At 40.7% G+C, this 7,124-nt stretch overlaps 1 pseudogene; it reads left to right on the top strand.

Annotated features, from left to right (window-relative positions):
* Window positions 1-6,804: 6,804 nt before the first annotated feature.
* Window positions 6,805-6,907, top strand: LOC147362735 (U2 spliceosomal RNA; annotated as a pseudogene).
* The last annotated feature ends 217 nt before the right edge of the window (window positions 6,908-7,124 follow it).

Genomic DNA, 7,124 nt, shown 5'->3' with positions numbered 1-7,124 from the left:
CAGCATGCCAGACTTCCCTGTCTTTCACTATCTGCCAGAGTTTGCTCAAATTCATGTCCATTGAGTCAGTGAGGCTATCTAACCATCTCATCCTCTGCTGTTCCCATATCTTTTTGCTTTCAATCTTTCCCAGGATCAGAGTCTTTTCCCATGAGTCAGCTCTTTACATCAGGAGGCCAAAGAATTAAGAGCTTCAGCATCAGTCCTTCCAATTAATATTCAAGTTTTATCTCCTTTAGGATACATTGGTTTAATCACCTTGCTTTCCAAGAAACTCTCAAGATTCTTCTCCAGCATCACAGTTTGAAAGCATCAATTCTTTGCTGTTCAGCCTTCTTTATGGTCCAGCTCTCACATATGTACAAGACTACTGGAAAAATATAGCTTTGACTATACAGACCTTTGCCAGCAAAGTGATGTCTCTGTTTTTTTAAATATGCTGTCTATATTTGTCATAGCTTTTCATCAAAGGAGCAAGCATCTTTTAATTTCATGGCCACAGTCACTATCTGCAGTGATTTTGGAGCCCAAGAAAATAAAGTCTGTCACTGTTTTCATTTTTTTCTCCATCTATTTGCCATGAAGTGATGGGACCAAATGCCATGATCTTAGTTTTTTGATTGTTGAGCATTAAGCCAACTTTTTCAGTCTCCTCTTTCACCCTCATCAAGAGGCTCTTTAGTTCCTCTTTGCTTTTTTGCCTTTGGGGTGGTGTCATCTGCATATCTGGTGTTATTGAGAATTAAATAGGTTTATATATATTGTGTGTGTCGGGGGCTAGGGGGAACTTCTCTGGTGGCTCAAACAGTAAAAAATCTGCCTGCAGTGTAGGAGACCTGGATTCCATCCCTGGGTCAGAAAGATCCCTGGCTTCCCAGGTGGCTCTAGTGGTAAAGAATCTGCCTGCCAGTGCAATAAGACATGAGAGACTAGTTCAGTTCCTGAATTGGAAAGATCCCCTGGAGAAGGCAATGGCAATCCACTCCAGTATTCTTACCCAGAGAATCCCATGGATAGAGGAGGTTGGCAGGCTACAATTCATAGGTCGCCCAGAAGTGGATACAACTGAAGTGAGTTAGTCTGGCACAGCATATATTGGGGGATCACTCTGTATGCTACAAAACATTAAGTAAGTTAGTAAATTTTTTCCTTAAGGAAAGAGACTTAGTAATGTTTTCCTGTGCCATATATGAGGGAAGTTTGTTATGCTTTAAAAGCAAGGTGTTGAAAGTCAAGTGAAATCCTGACTGTGACAATGGACTGGCCAACTGGACAAGGACCCACCCTTGCCCAAAAGAGAGATGTTTGTCTTTCCTTTTACCAGCATTTTGCCTTGTCCTTTTCCATTATATTAACAGCTAAGCCTATAATGTGAGATCTCACCCCTTTGGAACAATTAGTCTGATATAGTCCTCTGTGGTGTTCATAGAATAACTAGCCATGAACCAGGCAAAGTGTTTCCAGAGGTGAGGGTCCTCATAGCTGTTTCTGATGCCCACAAAACAAATGGCAGCCTCCCTTGGGGCCAGATAGAATTGTTAAGCACCAGGGTTTTCTGGTCTTTTATACAAGCATAAAAGAAACAATTTGTTTGAATTATGTTTTTAAAAAGACTTTTCTGGAATTGAGCTTCAGGAGTTGCTTGTATATTTTTGAGATTAATTCTTTGTCAGTTGCTTCATTTGTTATTATTTTCTCCCATTCTGAAGGCTGTCTTTTCACCTTGCTTATAGTTTCCTGTGTTGTGCAGAAGCTTTTAATTTTAGTTAGGTCACATTTGTTTATTTTTGCTTTTATTTCCAGTATTCTGGGAGGTGGGTCATAGAGGATCCTGCTGTGATTTATGTTGGAGAGTGTTTTGCCTATGTTCTCCTCTAGGAGTTTTATAGTTTCTGGTCTTACGTTGGTCTTACATTTAGATCTTTAATCCATTTTGAGTTTATTTTTGTATATGGTGTTAGAAGGAAATGGCAACTCACTCCAGTATTCTTGCCTGGAGAATCCCATGGACAGAGGAGCCTGGTGGGCTACAGTCCTGCTAACTGCTAACTCGCTTCCGTCGTGTCCAACTCTGTGTGACCCCATAGACGGCAGCCCACCAGGCTCCCTTGTCCCTGGGATTCTCCAAGCAAGAACACTGGAGTGGGTTGCCATTTCCTTCTCCAATGCATGAAAGTGAAAAGTGAAAGTGAAGTCTCTCAGTCGTGTCCGACTCTTAGCGACCCCATGGACTACAGCCCACCAGACTCCTCTGTCCGTGGGATTTTCCAGGCAAGAGTACTGGAGTGGGGTGCCATTGCCTTCTCCAGGGCTACAGTCCAGGTTGTCACAAAGAGTCGGACACAACTGAGCAACTTCATTCACTCACTATGGTGTTAGAAAGTGTTCTAGTTTCATTCTTTTACAAGTGGTTGACTAGTTTGGTGCCATTGCCTTCTCCAGGGCTACAGTCCAGGGTGTCACAAAGAGTCGGACACAACTGAGCAACTTCATTCACTCACTATGGTGTTAGAAAGTGTTCTAGTTTCATTCTTTTACAAGTGGTTGACCAGTTTTCCCAGCACCACTTGTTAAAGAGATTGTCTTTTCTCCATTGTATATTCTTGCTTCCTTTGTCAAAGATAAGTTGTCCATAGGTGCATGGATTTATCTCTGGGCTTTCTGTTTTGTTCCATTGATCTATATTTCTGTCTTTGTGCCGGTACCATACTGTCTTGATGACTGTGGCTTTGTAGTAGAGCTTGAAGTCAGGCAGGTTGATTCCTCCAGTTCCATTCTTCTTTCTCAAGATTGCTTTGGCTACTCAAGGTATTTTGTATTTCCATACAAATTATGAAATTATTTGTTCTAGCTCTGTGAAAAATACCATTGGTAGCTTGATAGCAATTGCATTGAATCTATAAATTGCTTTGGGTAGTATACTCACTTTCACTATATTAATTCTTCCGATCCACAAACACCGTATATTTCTCCATCTATTAGTGTCCTCTTTAATTTATTTCACCAGTGTTTTATAGTTTTCTATATATGGGTCTTTTGTTTCTTTAGGTAGATATATTCCTAAGTATTTTATTCTTTTCATTGCAATGGTGAATGGAATTGTTTCCTTAATTTCTCTTTCTGTTTTCTCATTATTAGTGTATAGGAATGCAAGGGATTTCTGTGTGTTGATTTCATATCTTGTAATTTTACTATATTCATTGATTCAGTTCAGTTCAGTTCAGTCACTCGACTCTTTGCAACCCCATGAATTGCAGCACACCAGGCCTCCCTGTCCATCACTAACTCCCAGAGTTCACTCAAACTCATGTCCATCAAGTCAGTGATGCCATCCAGCCATCTCATCCTCTGTTGTCCCCTTCTCCTCCTACCCCCAATGCCTCCCAGCATCAGAGTCTTTTCCAATGAGTCAACTATTCACATGAGGTGGCCAAAGTACTGGAGTTTCAGCTTTAGCATCATTCCTTCCAAAGAACACCCAGGACAGATCTCCTTTAGAATGGACTAGTTGGATCTCCTTGCAGTCCAAGGGACTCTCAAGAGTCTTCTCCAACACCACAGTTCAAAAGCATCAATTCTTCGGCGCTCAGCTTTCTTCACAATCCAACTCTCACATCCATACATGACCACTGGAAAAACTATAGCCTTGACTAGACAGACCTTTGTTGGCAAAGTAATGTCTCTGCTTTTCAATATGCTATCTAGGTTGGTCATTGATCTAGGTTTAATATTCATTGATTAGCTCTAGTAATTTTCTTGTGAAGTCTTTAGGGTTTTCTATGTAGAGGATTATGTCATCTGCAAACATGAGAGTTTTACTTCTTTTCCAATTTGGATTCCTTTTATTTCTTTTTCTGCTCTGATTGCTGTGGCCAAAACTTCCAAAACTATGTTGAATAGTAGTGGTGAGAGTGAATAAGAACCCTTGTCTTGTTCCTGACTTTAGGGGAAATACTTTCAAATTTTCACCATTGAGGATAATGTTTTTTGTTGGTTTGTCATATATAGCTTTTATTATGTTGAGGTATGTTCCTTCTATTCCTGCTTTCTGGAGGGTTTTTATCATAAATGGATGTTGAATTTTGTAAAAGGCTTTCTCTGCATCTATTGAGATAATCATATGGTTTTTATTTTTCAATTTGTTAATGTGGTTTATTACATTGATTGATTTGCAGATATTGAAGAAACAACCCAATCAAAAAATGGGCCAAAGAACTAAATAGACATTTCTCCAAAGAAGACATACAGATGGCTAACAAACACATGAAAAGATGCTCAACATCACTCATTATCAGAGAAATGCAAATCAAAACCATGATGAGGTATCATTTCATGCCAGTCAGAATGGCTGTGATCCAAAAGTCTACAAGCAATAAATGCTGGAGAGGGTGTGGAGAAAAGGGAACCTTCTTACACTGTTGGTGGGAATGCAAACTAGTACAGCCACTATGGAGAACAATGTGGAGATTCCTTAAAAAACTGGAAATAGAACTGCCATACAACCCAGGAACCCCACTTCTGGGCATACACACCAAGGAAACCAGAATTGAAAGAGGCACGTGTACCCCGGTGTTCATCGCAGCACTGTTTATAATAGCCAGGATGCGGAAGCAACCTAGATGTCCATCAGCAGATGAATGGATAAGAAAGCTGTGGTACATATACACAATGGAGTATTACTCAGCCATTAAAAAGAATACATTTGAATCAGTTCTAATGAGGTGGATGAAACTGGAGCCTATTATACAGAGTGAAGTAAGCCAGAAAGAAAAACACCAATAAGTATAATAATGCATATATATGGAATTTAGAAAGATGGTAAGGATAACCCTGTATGCAAGACAGCAAAAGAGACACAGATGTATAGAACAGTCTTTTGGACTCTGTGGGAGAGGGCAAGGGTGGGATGATTTAGGAGAATGGCATTGAAACATGTATATTATCATATGTGAAATGAATCGCCAGTCCAGGTTCGATGCATGATACAGGGTGCTCAGGGCTGGTGCACTGGAATGACCCAGAGGGATGGGATGGGGAGGGAAGAGGGAGGGGGTTTCAGGATGGGGAACACATGTACACCCATGGCGGATTCATGTGAATGTATGGCAAAACCAATACAATATTGTAAAGTAAAAAATAAATAAATAAATAATTTTAAAAAATAAAAAGACATTTCCCAAAGAAGACATATATATGAAAGAAGGAAGAGAAACAGAGACAAAAAGTGACAATAAGCACAGTATGCTCTCTGTTATTTAACTACCAGACACAAGGAGATGAAACCAGTCAATCCTAAAGGAAATCAACCCTGAATATTCACTGGAAGGAGTGATGCTAAAGCTGAAGCTCCCATATTTCAGCCACCTGATGCGAAGAGCCCACTCATTGGAAAAGACCCTGGTGCTGAGTAAGATTGAAGGCAAAAAGAGAAGGAGGAAGCAGAGGATGAGATGGTTAGATATTATCAACAACTCAATGGACATGAATTTGAGATCGTGGAGGACAGACGAGCCTGGCATGCTGCAGTCCAGGGGGTCGCAAAGAGTCAGGCACAACTTAGCAAATAAACAACAGCAGTAGGAAGTCCTAGAGTGAGAGAGAGATGAACAGAATTCCAGCTTTGATAAAGGATGCCCCATTCTCCCTTTTTCCAGATCTTTACCTACTGACAGTGCTCTTTCTGGCCAGAAGTCTGTGACACTCTTACCTATATTTAGAGATTTTGCTCAGTATTTAAGTGCCAAATATTACAGCCTATTAAGCCTTCCTCAATTCCACTGACTATGAGGAAACTCTTCTCTTCATAGATTCAAATATTCCTAAAATGAAAGTTGTTCAGTCATGTCCAACTCTTTGTGACCCCATGGACTATACAGTCCATGGAATTCTTCAGGCCAGAATACTGGAGTGGGCTAGCCTTTCCCTTCTCCAGAGGAACCTCCCAACCCAGGGATGGAACCCAGGTCACCTGCATTGCAGACATATTCTTTAGCAGCTGAGCCACCAGGGAAGCCCAAGAGTACTGGAGTGGGTAACGTATCCCTTCTCCAGGGGATCTTCCTGACCCAGGGATCAAACTGGGATCTCTTGCATTGCAGGTGATTCTTTACCAACTGAGCTATGAGGGAAGCCCTGCACTGAATGGATACGAATGATGCTGTGGAAAATGAATGAATGAAAGTAAAGTCCTTAAATTAGAAATCATAGCACCTGAAATATGGCTGGCATAAATTCAAAACCTCATGAAAATGAAAACCTCAGTGCCTGAGACACCAATCAAATGATTTCAATACTAAAAAATTATTCTTCTGAGAATTCAAAAGGTTCTATAACATTTTATATTGAAAGAAAAAATGTAGTTAAAACTGATGTCACACCCTCCCAAATTCTTCTCACATTAGCACGAATGCCCAGCTGTTCAGGACTCTCTTCTGCTATGTCAGTTCTTGGCTGAAACATGCAGTTCTTGTCCCTAGCTGGGACAGGCCTGAGTGAAGAGTGATGTTTGGACTTTTGGTGAGGTGAGCAGAGTCCCTACTGAATCTGGAAACCTCTTGTTTATAGTTTCTTTATGGCTTCTCTCTTTGTATGTATCTTATCTATTAAAGTGTGAAAGTGAAAGTAAATTTCCATATTCACATATCTTATTCTTTTCCCATATATTACTGAAACTCACTTAGGGCTTAGACTGTGGCCTCATATTCCTTCAGTTTGCACAAAAACTTAAAGAATATGGTAATATGTGTTTCCATGTTATTCTCTACCATATGTAAAATAGATAGCCAATGGGAATTTGCTGTATGACTCACTTCTCGGCCTTTTGGCTAAGATCAAGTGTAGTATCTGTTCTTATCAGTTTAATATCTGATACGTTCTCTATCCGACAGAGAAGGCAATGGCACCCCACTCCAGTACTCTTGCCTGGAAAATCCCATGGGCGGAGGAGCCTGGTAGGCTGCAGTCTATGGGGTCTCGAAGAGTCAGACAGGACTGAGCGACTTCACTTTCACTTTCAAAGAATTCAAACCAGGGCTCTGTGACAACCTAGAGGGGTGAGATGGAGAGGGAAGCGGGGAGAGTTTCAAGAGGGAGGGGACATGTTTATACTATGGCTGATTCATGTT

This window comes from Bos grunniens, chromosome 11 (assembly GCF_055505025.1).
Source record: "Bos grunniens cultivar Pamir isolate PY7600 chromosome 11, Bosgru_T2T1.0, whole genome shotgun sequence".
In the NCBI taxonomy this organism is placed as follows: Eukaryota; Metazoa; Chordata; class Mammalia; order Artiodactyla; family Bovidae; genus Bos; species Bos grunniens.
Note: the sequence above shows the minus strand (reverse complement) of the source record. Positions and strands in the feature narration are given on the sequence as shown.